The sequence below is a fragment of the Rhinopithecus roxellana genome, chromosome 3 (assembly GCF_007565055.1).
Source record: "Rhinopithecus roxellana isolate Shanxi Qingling chromosome 3, ASM756505v1, whole genome shotgun sequence".
NCBI classification, from domain to species: Eukaryota; Metazoa; Chordata; class Mammalia; order Primates; family Cercopithecidae; genus Rhinopithecus; species Rhinopithecus roxellana.
Window position 1 is genome coordinate 14,984,245 of NC_044551.1, and position 27,118 is coordinate 15,011,362.

The window sequence follows — 27,118 nt, forward strand, 5'->3', positions numbered from 1 at the left end:
ATGCCGTGAGTCGGGGAGGTGCTGACGGGGGTTTCCATGTAGGAGAGAGAGGTGTTTGGTTTTCTGGATGGGGCAGACTTGAGAGGGGACAAACTTGAGAAATGCCACCAAGGGGAAGCCCAGGCAGAGCAGGTCTCGGGGCCGCCCAGTCGTGTGGGCGCCAAACGTGGATGTGTCAGTGGCCAGGCCAGGAGGTAAACCCTCACCCAAGGGCCTCTGGGTGTCCAAGGCCAAGTCTTGTTCAAGAGGTGCGTTCAGCTGAGCCAACCATGGCAGAAATGCACAAGGGAAATCCCATGGTTCCTCTGTTTAAATCCCTTGCTAATCCCTCCCGACTCAGAGAAGAAGCCAAGTCCTCACAGCAGCCTGCAATCCCCGCCTGCCTTGGCCTCCTCTCGGCTCTGATTCTCCCTCCCCTTCTATCCCTCTCTGTCTCTTCTGCCACCAGAGAGGAGATCCTCCACGTGCATCCTGGTGGATTCAAACCTATCTTTGCCACACAGATAGTCACCGGAATGAATAGGTATAATCTATAAAGAGTCCTTTTGAAAAAGAAAAAGGCAGGCCAGACATGGTGGCTCACACTTGTAATCCCAGCACTTTGGGAGGCTGAGGCAGGAGAATCACCTGAGGTCAGGAGTTTCAGACCAGCCTGGACAACATGGTGGAACCCCATCTCTAGTAAAAATACAAACATTAGCTGGGTGTTATGGCGTGCGCCTGTAATCCCAGCTACTCAGGAGGCTGAGGCAGGAGAATCACTTGAACCCAGAAGGTGGAGGTTGCAGTGAGCTGAGATCATGGCGCACTCCAGCTTGGGCGACAGAGTGAGACTCTGTCTCAAAAACATAATAATTGGAATAATAAAAGAAAAGTGCAAAAATTCAAACAACTTAACAGATACTGGGCAAAAGAGCTGAACCGGCCCTCCACAGAAGAGGAGATGTGGAGGAGCGGCTAATGAAAACACAAAGAGCAGCTCAGCCTAACGGGGAGATATCACGTGACATCCGCCAGACTGGCAGAAATCCCACAACCCAATCACGGCCAGTGTTGGGGAGAATGGAGAGTAGCAGGAACACCAGGCACTGCTAAGAATGTTTATGAAATGTATTTTTGTTATGCTTGTATATGAAAGGGTGTGTGTTGTCGGTTATGATGAAAATTACATTTCTTACTTGGGATGAAATTTTAAAACTTGAAAGCTACTGACCCAAAGAAACTTGCACTTGTGTAAAAAGAAATGCCCAAGAACGTTCCTAGCAAAACACAGTCTTAAGGGCCCCAACCTGGTCAAACACTCACCCACAGGGAAATGAAGACATTTCCCGTGCTCCCCTCAGACGACAGGAGATCACACAATGAAAATGAACCACGTCAGCGTGGGTGGGTCTCGGGGAGAATGGAAGACAAAAACAGACATTGAGCAGATGCTCAGAGCCATGCAGCGTAGGAGCAGCCACACAGGAGAATTTCCTCACATCAAAGTTCAAAACTACAGCCGAGGCAACAGAGCAAGACCCTGCCTCAAAAAGAAAACAAAGTTCAAAAACTAAATGTCGTATTTTTTAGGATGTACCCATACGCGGTGAAAGAAACGTACTGTGAAGAAAAGTATGGGAACAATAAAGACTAAAGCAAGAAGTGATTCCCTCGGTAGGAGAAGGGAAGGGACTGGGACTCAGGCAGGGCCTCCAGGGAACATCTGAAGTCATGTCTCTTCAGATTCTATTCCCTAAACTTGGTGGAGGTCCTCTGTGTCCCATGTGTCGATATTCTTTATATTTTACCCATATTGTACAAATGCTTTATTTGTATTCAATATTTAGAAGACAGTTATAAACATTAAACATTAAACATTGCATTAAATAGCAAGATGGCCGATGAACATCAGGAAGGAACATCCATGAGGTTCCATCCACAGAACCTCACCATGGATACGCTTGTGATCAAGGGCCTGGTCTCCCCTCACGACACAGAGAGCAGAGGCCACACCATCATAGTGGAGCAGGACCAGCTGGGACAGGGCCCTTCTGTGAACCTGCTGCATCGCCAGGCTGTGTGAACGGACTCAATTGCCGGAACTCACACAATATCAGTATCAGCACCGAAACCTCACAGGAAAAATGGTAAGTTCTAAGTTTCTCCATTAATAGTAACTCCCAGATTAATCTCTGTCATCATCGCTTCTCCAAGAAATAACTTTTTATAGCTTTGCATGGGTCTATTTTTCAATTTATATTTTATTTTACTAATTGATTGAAAAGATACATATTGTGTGTGGTGTCTGATTTTGTCTGTCAGTCAGGATACTCATAGTTTAATTTCTATTATTATTACTACACCAATATTTAGTTTTTTTAAAGCTTTTCAATTCCTGAGGGTATTAATCAGAGTCTTCCTGTCTCATGAGACAGAAAACAAATCCGAACTGTGTAAAAGAAAAAGGAATGTAATGATCACGAGGACTGAGAAGCTCCCAGGCTTAACTTGCTTGGGATTCACCTACATGTACAGTTTCAAGTGGGGTCCTGTAACTCTCTCTCCCTCTCTCTCTCTACTTCCCCAACATCAGCTGCATGTTTAGGTCCACGAACTTCAGACTTAAACAGCATCACTGGCTCCTGACCAGGATTCCAGCTCCACGAACCTCAAACTACACCACCAGCCTTCCTTCTCCTTAGGTCTCCAGCTCCAAAACCGAAGACATCAGTGGCAGTACCTACACCTCCCGGAGGCTCCAGCTCTGACAGCCTCAGACTTGAACCGCAGCACCAGCTCTTCCCCGGATCTCCAGCTCCACCACCCTCAGATTTAAACAGCAGGAACATCAGCTCATCCGCGGGTCTCCAGCTCCACGACCCTCAACAAGACACACCAACACCAGCTCCTCTGCAGGTCTCCTCCTCCATGACCCTCAACTAGAAACACTAACACCGGCTCCTCCGTGGGTCTCCAGCTCCACGACCCACGAACTAGAAAACAATGCTCCACCCTGTATCTCCAGCTCCACAACCCTCAACAAGAAACACCAACAACGGCTCCTCTGCGGGTCTCCACCTCCACGATCCTCAACTAGAAACACTAACAATGGCTCCTCCGCGTGTCTCCAACTCCACAATCCTCAACCAGAAACACCAACAACAGCTCCTCCATGGGTCTCCAGGTCCACGACCCACAAACTAGAAAACAATGCTCCACCCCATATCTCCAGCTCCACGACCCTCAAACAAAAACACCAACAGTGGCTACTCCGCCGTCTCCACCTCAGTGACCCTCAACTAGAAACACCAACTCCGGCTCCACCATGGGTCTCCAGCTCCACGACCCTCAACTAGAAACACCAACTCCAGCTCCTCTGCAGGTCTCCTCCTCCACGACCCTCAACTAGAAACACTAACACCGGCTCCTCCGCGGGTCTCCAGCTCCACGACCCATGAACTAGAAAACAATGCTCCACCCTGTATCTCCAGCTCCACAGCCCCCAAGAAGAAACACCAACAACGGCTCCTCCGCAGGTCTCCAGCTCCACGATCCTCAACTAGAAACACTAACAATGGCTCCTCCGCGTGTCTCCAACTCCACAACCCTCAACCAGAAACACCAACAACAGCTCCTCCACGGGTCTCCAGGTCCACGACCCACAAACTAGAAAACAATGCTCCACCCCATATCTCCAGCTCCACGACTCTCAAACAAAAACACCAACAGTGGCTATTCCGCCGTCTCCACCTCAATGACCCTCAACTAGAAACACCAACTCCGGCTCCTCCATGGGTCTCCAGCTCCACGACCCTCAACTAGAAACACCAACTCCAGCTCCTCCATGGGTCTCCAGCTCCACGACCCACAAACTAGAAAACAACGCTCCACCCTGTATCTCTAGCTCCACAACCCTCAACGAGAAACACCACCACCGGCTCCTCCACGGGTCTCCAGCTCCAAGGCCCACAAACTAGAAAACAATACTCCACCCTGTATCTCTAGCTCCACAACCCTCAATGAGAAACACCAACACCAGCTCCTCCACGGGTCTCCAATTCCATGACCCAAAAACTAGAAAACAACGCTCCACCCTGTATCTCCAGCTCCACAAACATCAACTAGAAACACCAACTGCAGTTCCTCCGCAAGTCTCCAGCTCCAAAACCCTTAACTACAAACACCAACACGGGCTCCTCCACAGGTCTCCAGCTCCATGATCCTCAATTAGAAACGCCGAAACTGGCTCCTCCACAGGTCTCCAGCTCCACAAACAACAAACTAGAAAACAACGCATCACCCTATATCTCCAGCTCCACAACACTCAATGAGAAACGCCAACAATGGCTCCTCCGTGGGTCTCCAGCTCCACAACCCTCAACTAGAAACACCAACACCGGCTCCTCCATGGGTCTCCAGCTACACGACCCTCAACTACAAACACAACCCTCAACTAGAAACACCAACACCAGCTCCTCCACGGGTCTCCAGATCCATAACCCACAAACTAGAAAACAACGCTCTACCCTGTATCTCCAGCTCCACAAACATCAACTAGAAACACCAACTGCAGTTCCTCCGCAAATCTCCAGCTCCAAAACCCTCAACTACAAACACCAACACAGGCTCCTCCGCAGGTCTCCAGCTCCACAAACAAAAAACTAGAAAACAACGCATCACCCTATATCTCCAGCTCCACAACACTCAATGAGAAACACCAACAATGGCTCCTCCGCGGGTCCCAGCTCCACAACCCTCAGCTAGAAACACCAACACCAGCTCCTCCGCAGGTCTCCAGCTCCACGACCCTCAACGAGAAACAACAACACCAGCTCCTCCGCAGGTCTCCAGCTCCACGACCCTAAAGTAAAATCACCAACTCTGGCTCCTCCGCAGGTGTCCAGCTCCATGACCCTCAACCAGAAACACCGACAACAGCTCCTCCACGGGTCGCCAGCTCCACGACCCACAAACTAGAAAACAATGCTCCACCCTGTATCTCCAGCTCCACAAACCACAATGAGAAACACCAACACCAGCTCCTCCATGGGTCTCCAGCTCCACGACCCATAAACTAGAAAACAGCACTCCACCCTGTATCTCCAGCTCCATAACCCTCAACAAGAAACACCAACAACGGCTCTTCCACAGGTCTTCAGCTCCATGACCCTTAACTAGAAACACCAACAACGGCTCCTCCACCAGTCTACAGCTCCACGACCCTCAACTAGAAACACCAACACCAGCTCCTCCACGGATCTCTAGCGCCATGATCCTCTACTAGAAACACCAACAGCAGCTCCTCTGCGTGTCTCCAACTCCACAGCCCTCAACCAGAAACACCAACGATAGCTCCTCCATGGGTCTCCAGGTCCACGACCCACAAACTAGAAAACAACGCTCCACCCTGTATCTCCAGCTCCACGACCCTCAAACAAAAACACCAAAAACGGCTACTCTGCCCTCTCCAGCTCGACGACCCTCAACTAGAAACACCAACTCCGGCTCCTCCGCGGGTCTCCAGCTCCATGATCCTCAACTAGAAACACCAATAGTGGCTCCTCCGCGGGTCTCCAGCTCCACGACCCTCAACAAAAAACACCAACAACGGCTCCTCCGTGGGTCGCCAGCTCCACGACCCTTGACTGGAAACACTAACAAGAGCTCTTCCATGGATCTCCAGCTCCACAACCCACAAACTAGAATAACAACACTCCCCCTTTTATCTCCACCTCCCCAACCCTAAACTAAAAACACCAACAACAGCTCCTCCGCGTGTCTCCAGCTCCACGACGCTCTACAAGAAAGACCAACATTGGCTCCTCTGTGGGTCTCCAGCTCCACGAGCCTCAACTAGAAACACCAACAGCGGCTCCTCCACGTGTCTTCAGCACCACAACCCTCAACAAGAAACACCAACACCAGCTCCTCTGCGGGTCTCCTCCTACACGACCCTTAACTAGAAATACCAACACAGGCTCCTCCATGGGTCTCCAGCTCCATGACCCACACACTAGAAAACAACGCTCCACCCTGTATCTCCAGCTCCACAACACTAAACGAGAAACACCAACAATGGCTCCTCCGCGGGTCCCAGCTCCACAACCCTCAGCTAGAAACACCAACACTGGCTCCTCCGCGCGTCTCCAGCTCCACGACCCTCAACTAGAAACACCACCACCAGCTCCTGTGCGGGTCTCCAGCTCCACGACCCTCAACAAGAAACACCAACACCATCTCCTCTGCAGGTCTCCAGCTCCACGACCCTGAACTAAAATCACCAACTCTGGCTCCTCTGCGGGTGTCCAGCTCCATGACCCTCAACCAGAAACACCGACAACAGCTTCTCCACGGGTCGCCAGCTCCAAGACCCACAAACTAGAAAACAATGCTCCACTCTGTATCTCCAGCTCCACAACCCTCAACGAGAAACACCAACACTGGCTCCTCCACGTGTCTCCAACTTCACGACCCTCAACCAGAAAACACCAACGACAGCTCCTCCACAGGTCTCCAGGTCCACGACCTCACAAACTAGAAAACAACGCTCCACCCTGTATCTCCAGCTCCACGACCCTCAAACAAAAACACCAACAGCGGCTACTCCACCGTCTCCACCTTGATGACCCTCAACTAGAAACACCAACTCTGCCTCCTCCATGGGTCTCCAGCTCCACGACTCTCAACTAGAAACACCAACTCTGGGTCCTCCACGAATCTCCAGCTCCACGACCTTCAACTAGAAACACCAATTCCGGCTCCTCCACAGGTCTCCAGCTCCATGACCCACAAACTAGAAAACAGCGCTCCACCCTGTATCTCCAGCTCCACAATACTCAATGAGAAACACCAACAACGGCTCCCCCGCCGGTCCCAGCTCCACAACCCTCAACTAGAAACACCAACACTGGCGGCTCCGCGGGTCTCCAGCTCCATGACCCTCAACTAGAAACACCAGCACCTGCACCTCCGCAGGTCTCCAGCTCTACGACCCTCAACTAGAAACACCAAGAGCGCCTACCCCGCAGGTCTTGAGCTCCACGACCCTCAACTAGAAACACCAACAGGGCTCCTCTGCAGGTCTCCAGCTCCACCACCCTAAACTAGAAACACCAACTCCGCCTCCTCCACAAGTCTCCAGCTCCATGACCCTTAACTAGAAACACCAACACCGGCTCCTCCACGGGTCCCAGCTCCACGACCGTCAACTAGAAACACCAACACCGGCTCCTCTGCAGGTTTCCAGCTCCACAACTCTCAACAAGAAACACCAATACTGTCTCCTCCGCAGGTCTCCAGCTCCACGACCCTGAACCAGAAACACCAACAACAGCTCCTCCACGGGTCTCCAGCTCCACGACCCACAAACTAGAAAACAACGCTCCACCCTTTATCTCCAGCTCCACAACCCTCAACGAGAAACACCAACAACGGCTCCTCTGTAGGTCGCCAGCTCCACGACCCTCAACTGGAAGCACCAACAACAGCTCCTCCATGGGTCTCCAGCTCCATGAGCCACAAACTAGAATAACAGCGTTCCCCCTTTTATCTCCACCTCCCCAACCCTAAATTAGAAACACTAACACCGGCTCCTCCGCGGGTCTCCAGCTCCACAAGGCTCTACAAGAAAGACCAACACCGGCTCCTCCACGGGTCTCCAGCTCCACGAGCCTCAACTAGAAACACCAAACTGGCTCCTCCACGGGTCTCCAGCTCCACGACCCTCAACTAGAAACACCAACTCCGGCTCCTCCACGGGTCTCCAGCTAAACGGCCCACAAACTAGAAAACAATGCTCCATCCTGTTATCTCCAGCTCCAGAACACTCAACAAGAAACACCAACAATGGCTCCTCCTTGGGTCTCCAGCTCCACAACCTTCAACTAGAAACACCAACACCCGCTGCTCCACGGGTCTCCAGCTCCATGACCCTGAACTAGAAATAGCAACACCGGCTCCTCCACGGGTCTCCAGCTCCACTACCCTCAACTAGAAACACCAACAGCGGCTCCTCCGCGTGTCTCCAGTACCACGACCCTCAATAAGAAACACCAACAGCAGCTCCTCTGCGGGTCTCCTCCTCCACGACCCTCAACTAGAAAGACCAACACAGGCTCCTCCGTGGGTCTCCAGCTCCACGACCCACAAACTAGAAAACAACGCTCCACCCTGTATCTCCAGCTCCACAACCCTTAACGAGAAACACCAACACCGGCTCCTCCACGGGTCTCCAGCTCCATGACCCACAAACTAGAAAACAACGCTCCACCCTGTATCTCCAGCTCCACAGCCCTCAACAAGAAACACCAACAATAGCTCCTCCGCAGGTCTCCAGCTCCACGACCCTCAACTAGAAACACCAACACCAGCTCCTCCGCAGTCTCTAGCTCCACGATCCTCAACTAGAAACACCAACAACGGCTCCTCCACGTGTCTCCAACTCCACGACCTTCAACCAGAAACACCAATGACAGCTCCTCCACGAGTCCAGGTCTACAACCCACAAACTAGAAAACAACACTCCACCCTGTATCTCCAGCTCCACGACCCTCAAACAAAAACACCAGCAGCGGCTACTCTGCCGTCTCCAGTTTGACCACCCTCAACTAGAAGCACCAACTCCGGCTCCTCCATGGGTCTCCAGCTCCACGAACCTCAAGTAGAAACACCAACTCTGGCTCCACCGTGGGTCTCCGGCTCCACCGTGGGTCTCCAGCTCCACGACCCACAAACTAGAAAACAATGCTCCACCCTGTATCTCCAGCTCCATAACCCTCAACTAGAAACACCAACACCAGCTCCTCCATGGGTCTCCAGCTCCACGACCCTCAACTAGAAACACCAACACTGGCTCCTCTGCGGGTCTCCAGCTCCACAACCCTCAACTAGAAACACCAACACTGGCTCCTCCACGGGTCTCCAGCTCCACAGCCTTAGACATGAGAGGCAGCACTGGCTCCCCCCTTAGGTTCCAGCTCCGAGACCCTCAGATTTGAACCGCGGGACCACTTCCCCCCTAGATCTCCAGCTGCACAATACTCAAACTGCAACAACATCAGCTCCTCCTAGGGTGTCCAGCTGCACGACCCTCAAACTAGAACAGCTCCTCCCAGGGTCTTCAGCTCCACGGCCCTCAAACTATAAAGACAACAGCTCCTCCCTGCATCCCCAGCTCCACAACCGTCAAATTAGAACACCAGTTCCTGTCCAGGTCTCCAGCTCCACGGCTCTCAAATGAAAACAACATCAGCTCCTCCCTAGTTCTCCAGCTGCACGATCCTCAAATTGGAACATGAGCTTCCTGCCGTATCTCCAGCTGCATGGCCTTTAAACGGGAACATCAGCTTCCAGGCCCTCAAACTGGAACATCAGCTCCCACCGGGTCTCCAGCTGCATTGCCCTCAAACTGGAACATCAGCGCCACCCTGAATCTCCAGTTGCACGGCCCTCAAACTGCAACATCAACTCCCCCACGGTTCTCCAGCAGCACAGCCCTCAAACTGGAACATCAGCTCCCCACTGGGTCTCCAGTTGCACGGCCCTCAAACTGGAACATAAGCACCCTGTAGGGTCTCCAGCTGCATGGCTCTCAAACTGGAACATTGGCTCCCCACCCGGTCTCCAGCTGCACGGCCCTTAAACTGGAACATCAGCTCCCCTCCTGATCTCCAGCTGCACGGTTCTCAAACTAGAACATCATCTCTCTTGCCATGTGTCCAGCTGCACGGCCCACAAACTGGAACATCAGCTCCCCGCCGGGTGTCCGGCTGCACGGCCCTCAAACTGGAACATCAGCTCCCCACTGGGTCTATAGCAGCACTGCCCTCAAACTGGAGCATTAGCTTACCCGTGTGTCCAGCTCCCAGGCCCTCCAATTGGAACATAAGCTCCCTGATGAGTCTCCAGATGCACGGCCCTCAAACTGGAACATCAGCTCCCCGCTGGGTCTCCAGCTGCACGGTCCTCAAACTGGAACATCGGCTCAGCCCTGGGCTCCAGCTGCACAGCCCTCAAACTGGAACAGGAGCTGCCCCACCGAGTTCAAACTGTTCCAGTTTGAGGTCTGTGCAGCTGGAGACCCGGCGGGCAGCTGACATTCCAGTTTGAGCGCCATGCAGCTGGAGACTCGGGGGTAGCTGATGTTGCAGTTTGAGGGCCGTGCAGCTGGACACATGGCAAGAAAGCTGATGTTCTAGTTTGAGAACTGTGCAGCTGCAGACCAGGTGGGGAGCCAGTGTTCCAGTTTGAGAGCCGTGTAGCTGGAGACCCTACAGGCAGCTGATGTTCCAGTTTGAGGGCCGTGCAACTGGAGACCAGGAGGGGAGCTGATGTTCCAGTTTGATGTTCCCCCCCGGGTCTCCAGGTGCACGGCCCTCATACTGGAACATCAGTTCCCTGCCCAGGCTCCAGCTACACGGCCCTGAAACTAAAACATCAGTTCTCCCCCGTGTCTCCAGCTGCACCGCCCTCAAACTGGAACATCTGCTCCCCATCAGGTCTCGAGCTGCACGGCCCTGCAACTGGAATATCAGCTCCCCGCCGGGTCTCCAGCTGCACGGCCCTCAAATTGGAACATCAGCTCAGCCCTGGCTCCAGCTGCATGGCCCTCAAACTGGAACATCGGCTCCCCGTGGATCTACAGCAGCACGGCCTCAAACTGGAACATCAGCTCCCTGCCAGGTATCCTGCTTCATGGCCCTAAAAATGGAACATTAGCTCCCCGTAGGGTCTCCAGCTGCATGGCCCTTAAAACTGGAACATCGGCTCCCCCGCGGGTCTCCAGATGCACAGCCCTCAAACTGGAACATCGGCTCCCCCTCAGGTCTCCAGCTGCACGGCCCTCAAACTGCAACATCGGCTCCCCCTCAGGTCTCCAGCTGCACGGCCCTCAAACTGGAACATCGGCTCCCCCCGGATCTACAGCGGCACAGCCCTCAAACTGGAACATCAGCTCCCCCCGGATCTACAGCGGCACAGCCCTCAAACTGGAACATCAGCTTCCCGCCGGGTCTCCAGCTGCACGGCCCTCAAACTGGGACATGAGCTCCTCCCCAGTTGCAGAACACTAATACTAGAAAAATGCCAGCTCCTCCTGGGTTCTACAGCTGCGCGACCCTCCAACTAAAGAAACACCAGCCCCTCTCTGGGTCTGCAGCTGCATGAACCTCAAACTAGATCACCTCTGCCCCTGGATCTCCAGCTCCACGACCCTCACAGAGGAACAGCCACACCGGCTCCTTCACTGTCTTCCGCTCCACAACCTAAGACATCAGTGGCAGCACCAGCTCCTCCGTGGACCTCCAGCTCAACGACTCTCAGACTTAAAAGGCAGCGTCGGCTCCTCCCCAAGGCTCCAGCTCCACCACCCTCAGATTTGAACAGCGGTAGCACCAGCTCCTGTCCGGGTCTTCAGCCCCACAACCCTCCCTGAACAATCCCTTCTCACGAAATTCAGCAGTCAAGAAAACTGCAGCCGAAGTAAATGAATAAATGTTTTGTTTTCAAATCGATGTATCTTTTATGTTCATGAGTTAACTTTTCTACTTTCCATTAACCTTGTAATCTACTTATGTCCAATGTGAGATGGAAACAGCATTTGAAATGACGTTTAAAAACTTAGAAATTTTTTTTTTTTTTTTTTTTTTTTGAGACGGAGTCTCGCTCTGTCGCCCAGGCTGGAGTGCAGTGGCCGGATCTCAGCTCACTGCAAGCTCCGCCTCCCGGGTTCACGCCATTCTCCTGCCTCAGCCTCCCGAGTAGCTGGGACTACAGGCGCCCGCCACCACACCTGGCTAGTTTTTTGTATTTTTTAGTAGAGACGGGGTTTCACCGTGTTAGCCAGGATGGTCTCGATCTCCTGACCTCGTGATCCGCCCGTCTCAGTCTCCCAAAGTGCTGGGATTACAGGCTCGAGCCACTGCGCCCGGCCACATGCTTATATTTCTATTTCAAATTTAGTATATGGTTTTACACCTTTTTCTCAGAAAAATCTTGTTTCATTTTTTGAGATGAAGTTTCGTTCCTGTTGCCCAGGCTGGAGTGCAGTGGCGCAATCTCGGCTGACTGCAACCTCCGCCTCCTGGTTCAAGCGATTCTCCTGCCTCAGGCTCCCGAATAGCTGGGATTACAGGCACCTGTCGCCATGCCCAGCTAATTTTTGAATTTTAGTAGAGATAGGGTTTCACCATGTTGGCCAGGCTGGTCTCGCACTCCTGGCCTCAGGTGATCTGCCTGCCTCGGCCTCCCAAAGTGTTGGGATTACAGGCGTGAGCTTACTGCATCTGGCCAGAAAAATCTTAGTTTTAGCATTAACATAATTAGTTATTAGCTTTAACTCCCACCCCACATAATTTCAAAGGATTAATACCAATAAGACAAGTAACAATGAGATGATTGATTGAAATTTAGGATTTCAGTGGCTCTATTTGTCTTTAGACTATGGCTCACTAAATCTGCACACTTGAAGTGCTGTGTTCTACTGATGTTCTGACGACACATGAACAGGCTGCGTGACTGTCACCAGCCTGATGTGCACTTGGGTTGCAGAAACCCGTGATGCTGCCTAGCCCAGCCAGCCCCAGGTCACTCCTCAGACTCCAACTGGATTCTGACACCACAAGCACCCGGGTCTCCAGTACTTTATTATACTTAAAGTATAATAAAAAAATAAAAACATACAAAGAGTCAATAATAGTTAATACAATCTTGAGGAAGAGCAAAGTCAGAGTACTATCACTATTGGGTATTGAGCCTTAATTTAACGTTACAGTAAATAACACAAGGTGAGACTCTGGAAAGAAACATGGACCCATGGAACAAGTAGAGGCTCCAGAAGCTTACACAGATAAATTTGATTTATGCCAAAATTAGGAACTTCTGTTCTGCACTAGCATGGCTAAGATGAGAAAGGCAGAAATATCAAATCATGGCCTAACTGTGGAGCAGTGGGAGCTGGGGTGCATGTGAGGGGGTCCTGCAGCTGGACACAGGGGACTCAGGCAGTAACCCAGTAATGCAGACCCTAGCACATGCCCAACAGAAATGTGTATGTAAATTCACCAAAAGACAAGCATCTGAATGTTCGCAGCAGGTGCATTCATCGCCTCAAACTGAAGGCAGTCCAAATGCGCATTGACGACAGAATGAATGAGTAAACCATGGTGTGTTCACAGGACAGAATCCAACAAGGCAGCAATAGTAAACGAGCTTCAGGTGCAGCCGCAACAGGGTAATGCTGGCGTGATGCTGGTGTGATGCGGGCATGATGCTGGCATGATGCTGGAAGGAAGGAGGGCACCAGTGCCTTCTGCCGGGGCCACATGCATGGAATTCAGAACTGGGCAGTCCCAATTGGCAGCTGGGTCAGGACAGTGGTCCTGGCACGGGTCAGGTAACAGCTCCACAGAGGGGGTTGCCAGGGTCCTGTTTTTGATCTCAGTCCTGGTTACATAGGCGGAAACCAGAAAGTGTCTGAGACAGATCTCCATCAGTTTTGAAATTTATTTGCCAAAGTTAAGGACATTTCTGGAAAAGGGGAACACAAAACCACAGGAACAATCTGTGGTCCCTGCCTTTATCCAAAGACAATTTTGAGGGCTCTGAACTATAAAGGGGAAAAGTGGGCTAGAGGGGGAAGAGGCAGGGTGTGGCCCCGTTATGGAATCCACGTGTTGCAAGAGAAAGAGAGCAGGCAGGGCGTTGCCCATGTTGTGTCCCTTTTGAGCTCATTACCTTGGCACTTTATGGAGAGCAGCTACCGGTGGAGATGCTTTTATCCATAGCCCTCTGCTTAGAACAAAAGGAAAGGCCACTTCTTGCATGATTCAGCTTCCAGTTTAAATTTTTCCTTTTGGCAGAGTGCACTGGGGTCCCAAGATTTTATTATCCTTTCACACAGCTTTGTTCACAAAACTTACTGCGTTACATACTATTTGTCACAAGCCATGAAAGTTTTCTTAAAACACAACGATGTTATAAAAACAGTCCCGGCCGGGCGTGGTGGCTCACACCTGTAATCCCAGCACTTTGGGAGGCCAAGGCAGGAGGATCACTTGAGGTCAGGAGTTCGAGACCAGCCTGGACCACATGGCAAAACTCTGTCCAAAATACAGAAATTAGCTGAATGTGGTGGTGCATGCCTGTAATCCCAGCTACTCGGGAGGTTGAGGCATGAGAATCGCTTGAACCCAGGAGGCGGAGGTTTTAGTGAGCAAAGATCACATCCCTGCACTCCAGCCTGGGTGACAGTGCACGACTCTGTCTTAAAAACAACAACAACAAAAAACAAAAACACTCATGACACCTAAATAAACAGTTTAAAACCAACTATTATTTTAAAATCACTCTGCTTTTAAAGACATCTCAGTGGAAGTAAACCTGTTTCAATTGATGGCATCATTTGCTAAACTCTGGATGAATGTTTTCTCTCTGCTTGGCCAAGCTCCTGGGTGTCGAAGGGCAGATGGGTTGATGAGATTGCGTTTGGCGCACGTTATCTCCCACACGCACAGCCCAAGGGTGTTTGCTTACACGGAGGCCCTCCATTCCCTTGCGGAGCAGGGAAGATGGTCAGAGCGGGACCAGCTCCCTGGGAGAACGGCCTGCAGTGCCATCCACAGCAACCTTTCTGGATTTTTTGTCAACTTCATCCTCATTCTCTGCAGAACACAAAAGTATCCAGAGTTCCGCTGGAAAACAGCTGAGGACGGGCTTCCTCCTCTCTGTCCACACCACACTCTCTAGCAGGCTCACCATGAGATGGCTTTGCCATGGTGCAGGTGGAGAGTGGAGGAGTCCTGTGCCCAGGTCGCCATGGTCCTGAACCAGAACTGTGTAACGGGTGGGAACCAGAATAATGTTCCCCCTGGATTTCTGTTTTTCTGTTATAACTAGACATGCAAGGCAGAGAGCCCTTGACACAACCGTGTGTGCACGTGGGTCCAGTCCTGACAAACGCGTGGCCCTGTCGCCAGCTGCTGGTGCTGGGTGGAGGGCTGTGAGCCTCCTCTTTTATTCTGGCCGAAGAGAAAGCACTTGCACCTGCACACACATGTCGGATCACTGCTTTATCGTGAAGCAGAGTGACCCCTTGTTCCCATTACTCTGAAGGAGCAAAAATGTGTCTCTGGAAACCCTCAGAAGGTTTTCTCCGGAGTCATCCGTGCTCATGGGGTACAACTGATGAAGCCTCATGAGTGACGCCTGAGTGACCTGAACGGGGGCAAGAGGGTGAGACCCAGCACAACCCTCCGAGCCCTACAACCGTGGGGTTTCAGAAGCTTGATTCTGTCACCTCGTTCTGGGGATCAGCCTCTACGTCTGTGTTTCCCTAGCGTGAGTGATTTGTGCACTGTCTGGGTCAGGTCCTGGCACTTGTTTTTGACTCACAGGTTTGCTTTACTCCACCTGCAGCACTTCATCCATGAGGTCGTTCGTGGGCTTGATGGTTTTGGTAACCGTTGAAGTAAACATGTAGCTGTAAAAACACAACGCACATGCGTAGGCTGCCTAAAGCTTCTTGGGAAGACAGGGCCAGGTCACCCCAGTGTGGGACAAATCGTCACCTGCTCTGTAAGCCCAAGATTTCTGGTCCTCTGCAGGCACTGGGGGAAATGGCCTCTGGGTGAGAACCCGTGAGTGGAGCGTGGAGGGCTCTGGGGTCGGCAGCATAAGGGCCCCCTGCGAAGGCGTCCACACCGGAGCCCAGAACCCGCCTTTGGAAGCACATGCAGGTCTCCTGCAGGTTTAATCTGATGGATGGTGCTGGATGGTGCTGTGTCTTCCCAACAACCGGGAGACATCAGCTAAATTTAGGCCAGACTCTTAAGAGAGTTTTTCTACAAGACCATGGCAGTGCGGGTGATCAGCCTGCTCTGGCCAAGTGGCCAGGGTGCACATCGCTGCAGCTGCTGTGTGGGTGACCTGCCACCATCTGTCCAAATGCCAAGTGCACTTGCTGGGATCCTGCACTCCTACAGCCTACTCACGCACAGAGACAGGTGCAAGAGTGCAGAAACGGGCAGCCTTCAAGTTCAAGGCAGTCTGTTAGCACCGTGGCCCTGGCCCCTGTGTCTTCAGACCGGCTAAATCCACCATGGTTCCCTGGGAGCCAGAGCATTTCTGCTGCCCAGAGCCAGGGTGGCTCCAGTGTATGGCTGAGGAGGCGGCCGCCAGGTGCACCAGGTGTGAGTCAGGACCGGCAGGTGCCCTGTGTGTGGGCTCTCGCACCCTGTGTGTGGGTGCCCATGCCCTGGGTGTAGGCGCTTGTGCCCTGTGTATGGGCTCTTGTGCCCTGTGTGTGGGGGTGCCCATGTCCTGTGTGTAGTGTGCCCGTGTCCTCTGTGTGTGGTGTGCCCATGTCCTGTGTGTGGGTGCCCGTGTTCTGTGTGTGTGAGTGCCCGTGTCCTGTGTGTGGTGTGCCCGTGTCCTGTGTGTGGGTGCCCGTGTCCTGTGTGTTTGAGTGCCCATGCAATATGTGAAAACTTGTGTGCTTGCTTTGCTCCCAGCAGAGGGAGGCTCCCTCTGCGCCATCTGCTCTGCCCATGCGTTTCTCCGGTGCTGCTTTCTATGAACATGGCCGGGGACTGACACTGGTTATCCACTCCCAGGGCCTGGGGTTCTGCTGAGTTGTGGATAAAATCATTGATTGGAAAACTCACCATCAACTGCTGGGGCTTCCAGGGAAGCTAGGGAAGCCTGTAGTACTCTCGTGCATCTGCAGACCCAACGCCAGCTGCCCTGACTCAGAGGTTGGCAGTGTGTGGCGGGCGCTGCCCCGACTGAGAGGTTGGCAGTGTGTGACGGGCGCCAGTTGTGGCAGGGCGAGGACAGGAGCCACTGAGGAGACCGTGGGCTTCCCATGCAGGAGAATCCACCGGTTCCCGGCAGTGAGATTTGCCCCTGAGGAACCCAACTACATGCAGGGCCCGAGCTCCCGGCCTCCTGGATCCACCTGCCATGAGATCGTCCCACCCAGCGCCTGCCCCTCCTGGCCTGCAGGGGCCTTTCTCTCAGCCCTTTCCCTCCTCGTAGGCAGGGGAAGAGTCGCAGGCAGTGATGACATGGTGGCTGGGCCCACTAGATATGCAGGGGTGTCCACATGAAAATGGCGCGTGGTCTGGTGAGTTTCAACCTGTGGCCTTCTGTTTCCTGAGTGAGTTCCACCTAAGGAGGTCTTGTGTGCTGAGGCCAGGCAGCCACTGGAGTTATGGAATGGCAGTCACTCGGGTGCCCCAGTAAGCCTATTCCGGGGCCTCTGCGTCCCCTCCCTCGCTGCTCTGAGCTTATCGTCCCCGGGAGCAGGGCAGGCAGCACTCAGGCAGGTGATGGCCAGAGACGCACTCAGACACTGTCGAAGGGGCATTTCCCTCAACATGGGCAAATCTGCCAGGGACACGTCCTCTGATCCTTCCTCCATTTCAGCCTCACGGACCAGACATGGCAAGAGGGATGGGATCAGCCCTGATCTGGGCATCTGGCACAGCGTGGTCAGTGACTCAGTACACGCCAGTGTGTCCTAGGTGCCGGGCTAGTGCAGGGGCAGCTGGGGTTGGCTGTTGTGAGCTGCTGCCCTGGAGGACACAGCTGCCCCACGGCTGCTGCAGCAGCCAGCTCTGCAACCTTGACCATCAACTCACAGGTCCCAGGGCTGGGAGGGTCTGGCGTTTTGCACCCCGACATCCCCTCACTACCCCACCACCTCTCCCTGCCCTGTAGTCGCCACAGCAGCCACCTCTGCAACTTTGACCATCAGCGTGCAGGTCTCAGGGCTCGGTGGTCTCCGAACCCATGCATCCCAACATCCCCCTGACTACCCACCGCCTCTTCCTGGCTCGTACCTCTGTGTGGCTCCTCTCGTACTGTTTCCAGAAGGTTTTTATAAAGCCCGACTCAGGGCATGCATGGCCTCTCCTGCTCCCGCGAGGGGCCCACGTTTGGCACATGGGCTCCCCATCCCCTCCAGCTCAGCAAACACACAGCACATCCAGGAGCCACGTGGGACCACAGTGTCCCATGGCCAGTCCCCCAGGTCCCTTGGATGTCTCACCCTGGTGAGCCCCTCGCTCTGGCTCCATCCAGGAAGGCCCCGTCTCCCCCTACGGAAGGGATCTCTTCTCTCCTGAGCCATTGGTGCCCGACCCTCCCTCTCCTCTGTCGCCTCATTTGTGGGCAGGTCAGCCACACCCGTGAGACCCGGAGCTCTGCGAAGGCCGTCACGGCTTATTACAGCGCCCCAACAGTGAAGGCGGCCGGAAGCTGTTCCCTGATGAAAGAAAGGAAGAGGAAAGGAGGAGGGAGGGAAGAAGGCCTTTTCTTGTCCCAAGAGACTTCTGTAGGAATTTTTGGGTGATACTGAGCATGGTAGACCCAGGTCCTCTTTCCATGAGAGAGAGTCAGAGTACAGCGGGCTCAGCCGTGGTCAGGGGCTCAGGGTGCTGGGGAAGCATTCGCGTGGGCTGCCCCCAGGAGCCACCTTTGCCACCAAGACCTGCTCTTCCAGCCAGGCCTTGGGCCAGCCCTGCTTTCCCTTTGGACAAGGTCTTCAGTCCACAGAGAGGATGGCCCACCTCCTGCCCCTAGGTCAGTGCGCGGCCCCAGGGAGGAGCTGTGTGAACCTGGGAGGTGCTGGAGAGCAAGGGTGCTCCACCAAGGGAGGCAGGTGGCCGGAGACCAGCCCAGCTCAGCCCAGGAGGAGCCTGGCCAGGAGTCCCACCAAAGCCATTGGACCCAGGGCGCCTCCAGTGACCCAGTCTTAGAGGGTCAGCACCGTCTCCAGGATGGATTCCGCTTCGCACACAGGTCTCGCTGTCTGTGGGGGCTACAGTCCCTGATGCCTGGGCAGCATGGACTGACAGCAACCCTTGGGGTGGGAGGCCCCAGATGGGACTTCCTGGCCCGCCTGGGGTGGCAGGGGGTGGGGGGAGTGGCAGAGGACGGAGCGTCTGTGTGCATGCGTGAGAGCCACAAGGATGGCGTGTCTGTGAAGATGGCTTCTCCCAGCCACGGCTGCCTTCCGTGTGTGGGCAGTGGTGGTGGAGCCATGACTGCACGGGACAGCCTTTGCCGTGTGGTTTTCCCACCTCTGATCCCTTGCCTGGGCTGAGGAGTCTGCCTCTGGGGTTCAAGGTGTGGGTTCGGTCCTGCCGTAGACATCCTGGTGGCCCTGGCACAGGCACGTCCTCCAGCGTGGTTCCTAGACCCCCTACGCAGGACCCCTAGGCCCCTGAGGCAGGAGTGAGGCAGGCAGTCACCAACTGCCCTTGGGTGAGCCTGGTGGCCAGGGGTGGACCCAACAGCTGCAGGCGAAGTCACCCCCAGCAGCCTCCCGAGCCCGTGTCTTCCCCACACACAGCACAGCTGGGACATGGGGGTCAGGCCATTACTTGTGCTTCTAGCCCTCACATCACCCACAACTCACCCCTACCCTGTGCCTAGCTGTGGTGCCCGCAGCCTGGACTCCACATAAACATAGGCCAGGAAGTCCCATCTGGAGCCTCCCATCCCGAAGGTTGCCAGCAGTCCGTGCTCCCCAGGCACCAGCCCTGCAGCCCCCACAGACAGTGAGACCTGGGTATGAAGTGGAATCCGCTTGAGGGACAGTGCTGACCCTCCAGGGCTGGGCCACTGGAGTCTCCAGTGGCTGCTGGCCAGGTTTCTCCTGGGCTGGGCCTGGGCTGGGCCTGGGCTGGGCCTGGGCTGGGCCTGGGCTGGGCCTGGGCTGGTCTCCGGCCTCCTCCCTCCCTTGGAGCAGGACGTTTGCTCCCCAGCTTCCCTGGGAAATCAGACGCCATCAGATCCCCGCAGGCATCCAGCACCCCTGGCGCCGGCGGAATTGCCTTTCTGTGTGTATAGACCCTAACAGGGCAGCACAGCCCTTCTGAAACCTCGCACGTCCTCACTGGGGTGGCTGAGGCTGGGCCCCTGGGTGTTCACCTCCTGCCCCGGAACTGTGCACAGGACCTCTCTTCAAATAGGAGGCAGGTCTTGGTGGCTGTGATGAAGTTAAAGATCTTGAGATAAGGAGGTCATTCTGGGTTAACCCGTTGGCCCTAAATGCATGGCCAGTGTCCTTATGCAGAGGCAGAGGGAGGTTAGACGCAGACAGAGGAGGAGGCTGCTTGGAGACCCAGGCAGAGGTGCAGCAATGCAGCCGCGGCTCAGGGATGCTTGGAGCCACAGAAGCCAGCGGAGGTGGGAGGATCCTCCCCTGGAGCCTCTGGAGGGAGCACGGCCCATGGACTCCTTGATTTCAGACCCCTCCATGCCGAGCAGGGAGAGAATGAGCCCCTGTTGTTTCGAGCTGCCCAGGCTGTGGGGATCTGCCATGGCAGCTCCAGGACCCTCAGACCCTCGACTCAGAGCCCCTCCAGCACTGAGCAAGACGACCACTCAGGGCCGCCCCTCCCCACCCAGCCGGCGTGTGCCTCACTGCTCACCTGACCACACTGCCCTCGGTTACAGATGCCTGCCCGGGATGCGTGGGACGGGGGCCTGCGGTTTCCCTGGGGACAGGGTGCGTGGAGCCTGCCTGCAGCCGTGCTCCTGTTTAGGTGCTGAGTGAAGCTGGACTTGGGTGGGATTGGGGCATTCTGTGTCTTGGGGGTCCGTGAGGACTCTGTTCTGACGATACTGCCCTCCTTCCTGAGGCTGCCCGTGGGGCTCTGTGGAGGCCATGGGGTGGTGAGGACAGAAGAACACCTAGGCTGGGCTCCTGGGACCCCAGCAGCAGCTGAAGTCAGTTGGAGCACCACAGTTCCCACCCACGGGCCAGGCAAGGCCAGAACTGTCCCCAAAGAAGGGAGCAAGGAGACATGGCCTTTTAGTAATAATATAATAACCAAAAAGTTCTTTAAACATTTTTCTTTTTTTCTGTCACTCAATATTTTTAAAATTATGTCCTTTTTTTATTACTTGCACCCATCTAATTATTGCCATCTATACCAAACAAAAAAATCTATACACCAGTGTTCACAAAGCATGTAAGATGCCTATGAAATGTAATAAGAACTGCAGCTGCACAATATTTCCTCGTAGGCACGTTATCACCATGCTGATGCCGGGCACTCATAGTATTTACAGGTTTTCTTTATTATAATGAATTCTGCAATGAACATCTTTCTATATAAATTTTTGTGAGTACTTTACATTATTTCCTAAAATAAATTAGAAGAAGGAATGATGAGTCAGAGAATGTAAACATTTGGGGCTTTTGAAACAGACACTTGTTATAAATTCGAGTCTGTAGTTTTAATTCAGGGAGATTGTTGTGTCTCAGAAGATTTTTCATGGTGAAGGTCTCACCTGATGGCACTTCCTCGTCCTCCACAGAGCCATGTGTGTAGGGCCCGGGGCGCCGACCGGGCAGTTCTTCAACACAGTGAGTGGCAACGCGAGCCCCGAAGGTTCTCAGGCCTTGTCTCCATGGAGGGCGCTTTGTGGCCTCTCCCAGGGCGGCCAGCAGGGGCCAGGCGAGAACAGACGCATCTGTAGCAGGAAGGCGTTGGTGCCTCTGAGGTTGTAACGAGGTTGGTATTTACCTTTTCCTCTTGGTCCACTCTGAAGCTCCAAAGAACGGTCAGTTTAATACAGAGACACAAGTGCAGCAAGCATCTAGTGTGAGGCCAATCATGCATTTTGGCTAGAATTACTTAGGGAGTTGGAAAATCACAAAGCTTTTCACGTAAACTTGCACATTCTCCCCGCAAGACAAAAGATGCTGATCTGTCCCCTGACCACCGACTCCACACCCCAGCTTGTTCTACCCCTTTCTGATTGTTGTAAGTAACTGATGTACTTAGAGCAGTTTGGAGCCTCGTCCTGGCCTTTTGAGACTGGCGTCCTGTAATATTTTCCTACAGAGCATGATCACTTTCAGAGGTGAGAGAGTCACAGAATTCTGAGAATCCCTGGGACACACACCATGGTGGCTGTGAGTATGAAGGCAGGTGCTGGGGAACAGCCTGGAAAGGATGGGGGCCCGCGGCCCTTGGCAGTCCCCGGAGCTGAGCAGCCCCTCTCCACCTTCCTGGAGGAGAAGGCCTGGGCCAGATGCCTGAGGATAGGACGCACAGGCCCAGCTGTTCTTCAGAGATACAGAGCGACCCACCGTCTGCTTTGCTGGGACTGTCCAGTGTTAGCAGGGAAAGTCCTGCATCCAGCATGCTGGGGCAGTGGCTGCTCCAGCTTAGAACCAGTCTCTGATTTGAGGGGTGAGAAAAGTAGAGGTGGGGGCTCTACCTGAATGCTCACCAGCTCAGGGGGTGCGGATGAGCAGTGGACATCAGACAGACATCTCTGTGAAGGGTTAGCGAGAAGATGATCATGGAACCATTAGCAACCGCTTGAAGTTAGGCCCAAACCAGTGGGACCCACTGCATCTAAACACTTGGGGCCACCTGCCGTCATCAGGGTGGTCCACCTTTCTTCCGAGCAGGGGATTCTCTTCCCGCCTGGAGGGAGCAGTTTGGCTACAAAGCTGCCTTTTAGAGTGAGACCCCGTCTCCCCTCCCTGCGTTCCCAGGACTGTGTGAAGAAGAGAAAATGAGTGGCCCTTCCTTTCTCCTGGGATCCTAGCTGTGGAGCTGCCCACCGCCCTCCTCCTCCTGCCCTAGGCTACCTGACCCGTGGGGGCTGGCCTGAGACAGACGCACCCCAAACACCAAGTACCCCGTTTTCTAGGCCATTCTAGGGACTGACGAGTCAACATGGGCTAAGATCCTAATGTTTTAATTTGGAACTCTGCTGTTGATCTGATGTTTACAAAGGAATCCATGCATGACATTAACCTGTCAAAAGAGAAGCCTGCACCCTGCGAGAATTCCTGCCTGAGATACTGTCTTTTTGTGAGTAATAGTGCAGAGAGAGCCCACGCAAACCACAGGACACCAGAGCCGCCGCCCCGCCCCTCCAGGCTGCTGGCACTCGTGCTCACCCTCTCTGGAGGAACCATCATTCTGGCCTTGGATTCTCCTTCCAAAACATTGGGAATAGAATGTCAGGCAAGGAAAGAAACAGCCAGGCACACATGGAGAGATGGCAGCGCGAGTGAGTGGTGAGAAACCCAGCGAATGAAAACATCTACGCAAGAACGCAGACATAGCACCCTCAGACACCGGCCTCAGAAAGCACTGGAGACGTTGTCCATGAGAAGAAAAAGAAAAGGTCAAGAACTTCAGTGGAGAAATAAAAATTACACAAAAAGGAAAGACTTGTATTTATTATTATTATTTTTTGCTGATTGTATTTTTTCTATTCTCCCTCCACTTTCTTTCTAGAACTCCAACTTTTCTCACTGCATTCTCTGTTTTCTCATTGCACGCTCTATTTCTATGCCTATTTGTAAATGCAACACAAAAATGATTGCCTGGAAAAAATACAAGCAACATTTCAGAACTCAATAAGTGGGTTTAAAAATAGTTTAGATGTCACTGAAAAATAATGAATAGCTGGAAAGCAGGTCGGAAGAAAATTCTCAGAATGAAGGATAGAAGCCTAAGGAGGAAAATAGAGAAGAGCAGGTGTGAGGGACTGAACCGCGTCCTCCCAGGATGCACATGCAGAAGCCTGTCTTAGTTCTGGCTGCCATAACAAAACGCCATAGACCGGGGGGCTTAGAAACAACAATGGATTTCTCACAGCTTTGAAGGCTGGGGAGTCTCAGATCAAGGTACCGGCAGATTCCGTGTGTGGTGAGGACCAGCTTCCCTAGTGTGTCATTGCGTCCTCACATAGTGGATGGGGGAGGGGTGCTTTGGGGCCACTTTTTTGAGGACACCGATCCCATGATTGGCAGTCCACCTGCAGGACCCCATGCCTTACCACAGGCCCCATCTCCTAACACCATCACCTCGGGGGTGACGGTTTCAACAGATGAATTTCGGGGAACACAGACATTCAGACCCTCACAAAGCCCCACCCACCAAGGTGACCATCTAGAGAGAAGACATTAGGGAGGTAATTAAGGTGAAGTGCAGCCAGCAGGGTGGGGCCCTGATCTGACAGGACGGGAGTCCATATGAGAAGAGGAAGAGACACCAGATTGTGTGTGTGTGTGCGTGTGTCTGTGTATGTGGTTGTGTGCGTGTGCATGTGTGTGCTCCTGTGTGTGCATGTGTGCATGTGTGTGCACAGAGAAAAGGCCTTGTGCACATAGGGAGCAGGCATCCCTCCACAAGCCAGGAAGAGAGGCCTCACTAGAACGACCCTGTCCCTGTGTTGATTTTGAACTTGCAGCCACCAAGGCTGTGGAGCTCCTGGTCTGTGGTGCTGGGTTATGGCAGCCCTCCTGCCCCAGAGAGATGGGAAGAAACAGCAGACACAATGAGGAGACACCACACATGAGTAACTGGAGTTCTGGGAAGGAGAGAAGGAACAGGCAAAATCAGTATTTAAAGTGGTCATGGCTGAAAATGTTCCCAAACTGACGCAAGACCTCCCGGCCCCAGGGGCTGCTTCTGACCCTGTGACCCGGGGCTGTCACCGCAGGGGCTTCCCTGGCTGTTTGCTCTCACTGCAGCAGGCCTGCTGGGACTGCCTCCCCTCTGCAGATGCCACCGGGTGCCCTGGGGAGCGGCAGGCACGTCCTTTCCCGCACTCAAGATGCCCACATTTTGAAAACCCAGGTGGGCGCATTGGATTCTCCGCCTACACATTTTCAAAAACCAAATCTGGTCAGTTTCACCAGGGCTCCTTTGGCTTGTGCCGGAGTCACACCCTCCCCAAGAAGACACCGGAAAGAGGAGGCGCTTGGGCACATGGTGGAGCTGCTCTGCCTTCAGGGGCAGCTGGGCGGGAGGTCAGGAGAACCAGAGGCTTCTATGACGTTCTGGGGTTCTCAGAACATGATCATCTCACCATGTTTCTCCAGAGGCCCTTTGGGTAGCATTTAGCAGACCCTGTCCCCACCAAAGACCAGCGGTGAAAGCCCCGCTCCAGTGCGGAGCTGCCTACACAGCAGGCTGTGGGCGGTGCGTGTCTGCAGGGGACCCTTCTTCCATTGCCCAGCTCTCCTCACTTCTGCCTCCTGCCCCCTCAGGGAAAAAGAGAGGTTTCCATGACAGAAGTGCCCCTCCCAGCTCTGCACTCTCTGCCCCTGGGGGGGACCAATGTCTGACAATAAATCTCTTGACACACTCGCACTCGCACCCCCGAAAAGACCCCACAGGCGGCCCCGCCTCCCAGAGACCTTCCCCCGCCCCCGAGACAGCCTCTGCCTGTCAGGGAAGCAAAGTGACATCCCGCTCAAGAATGTGCCCAGAAGGCTCCGGGCGCTTGAGACAAAGTTCAAGGGCAAAGACATTTGTCATTTCCCGTGGTGTACTGAGGGCATTGGTGACGTCTTTCAAAAACACCCCACCTGTGTTTCTCCTCTGCTCTTACACCTCACAACAGCAACAACACAGACAGGCGACTTCTGCGAGCAAATGTGCGGCTTTTCCCCGACAAAGAAGCAATAGATTCTTCAGTGGACGCCAGCTGGGCTTTTCCCTGTCCCACGAATCCTTGGCCAGCCCTCAGTTCTCGCATAGACATTCCATTTCAGTGTACATTTATTTGAGAGCAAGGCCATTGTTGGTAATTTTCCCAAATAAAGAAATGCAGAATTAATTTGATATTTGAAATTCCTCAGAAATTGAGATCTGCACCCCAAGAAGAGCAACCTTTCTTTCCTTCTTGCTTTTTCTCTTCCCTCCTGCATTTTCATCTGTCTCCCTGTGTTTCTTGGTGCCTCTGCCCCTCTGCTCTCATTGGCAGGCATCTAGCCTGGGCCTGATGTGTGGCTGCGATGACAGTAACTGGCTGTGTGACCAGATCCTGATGTTTGATCCGTCACCATCCAGCGAGGGTGGATGAAGCCCGCCTGGGACTTGCCGTGCAGAGGGGATGGGAGTCAGGAGCCGACTCCCAGGCTGACCATGGCCTCGCAGGTGATATGGGAAAAGTCGCTGAATCCAGCCATCCAAATGCCACACACCCATTAAGCCTGGCAGATGCAAATGGTTGATGGTGATGCTGGTAGTTGGCTTCATGCTGGCCTAATACCTGGGAGGGGGACTGGCTGGGACACTGCGGACCTGAATCTTCCTCGGATGTGTTCATTGCAGAACGAAGGTCGGAAGAAAGCCGTTCTAGTGACTTGGCCAGCCTCACCAGCCTGTCCCCTCCTCGAGTGCACACCTGCCCTCACTCTGCACTGTCTCTGGGACAGGGTCACATTTAGAGCTGGCCAGGTCTCTCCCTGGTCTCTGATGGTCTGACCTCTGGGAGGACACTTCTGTCTGCCTGACACACTTGTGAAGTGGGGACAGTCATGACCCCCACTTGTCCTGGCTGCAGTAAGTTTCCTGAGACTGGACAGGAGCCCCGTCCATGCCCGGGAAGATCCCAGGCTCCCCTCACAACTCCTGTGACTGCTCCAAGTTCAGGTCCTCAAAGTCATCCTGAGTCCAACCCCTGGCTCCGCCCCCTGGCTTGGTTCTGCTGCACGAAGACCCTGACCCCAAGCCTGGTCCCACAGTTTTCCCCAAGTTCAGAATTCGGTGACCCCACCGAGGGCAGGGCCGGGGAGCAGGGGCAATCACGTGCAGGAGACCTTCAGGGGAAGGGAAGACACGGCTCCCGACTCAACTTGCTGCTATTTTAGGGCTGAGCTGCTACCAAATGCAGCTTCCAACCGAAGCACCTCAGCCCGATTCCCTGCAGAAGGTGGTGGAGTCACCACATCCTGCTCTTAGCACCTCTGCTCCCCCCGGCTGCCCGAGGGGTGACCTTGGGGGGACCGGTCTTCAGGGTCTTCAGGGAAGCATGGCCGGGCTCCCCGCTCCCTGTGACTGCCTGCCCACTGGGCAGTGACTCTCCCAAAGGAGGAGGGTCTGAGGGCCCCCAAGCTCTCCTGGCAAATACTGGGGTCAACAGAGCTGGCACGTATCCCTCTCAGCTCATTTCCTCCTAGTTTTTAAATGGAAACAAACAAACAAAAAAAACAAGACATAATTTCTAGACAAAAAGGCTTTTTCTTGTCATTCTAGGAGCAGGTACAGAGAACTTGCAATACCTCCCCCCGTGAAGCCAGCCAGGGCTGCCTCTGCTGGTCCTGCCCGTCTCCGCGACAGGGAAACTCCTGGGATGTCACAGGGCC

The 27,118-nt window shown here is 53.8% G+C and overlaps 1 pseudogene across 1 annotated transcript; it reads left to right on the top strand.

The window, feature by feature from the left end:
- Positions 1-11,492, top strand: LOC115896479 (annotated as a pseudogene). The gene is made up of 3 exons (XR_004056358.1): positions 1-5; positions 2,057-2,129; positions 9,081-11,492. The product of XR_004056358.1 is annotated as an uncharacterized LOC115896479 (transcript).
- The last annotated feature ends 15,626 nt before the right edge of the window (positions 11,493-27,118 follow it).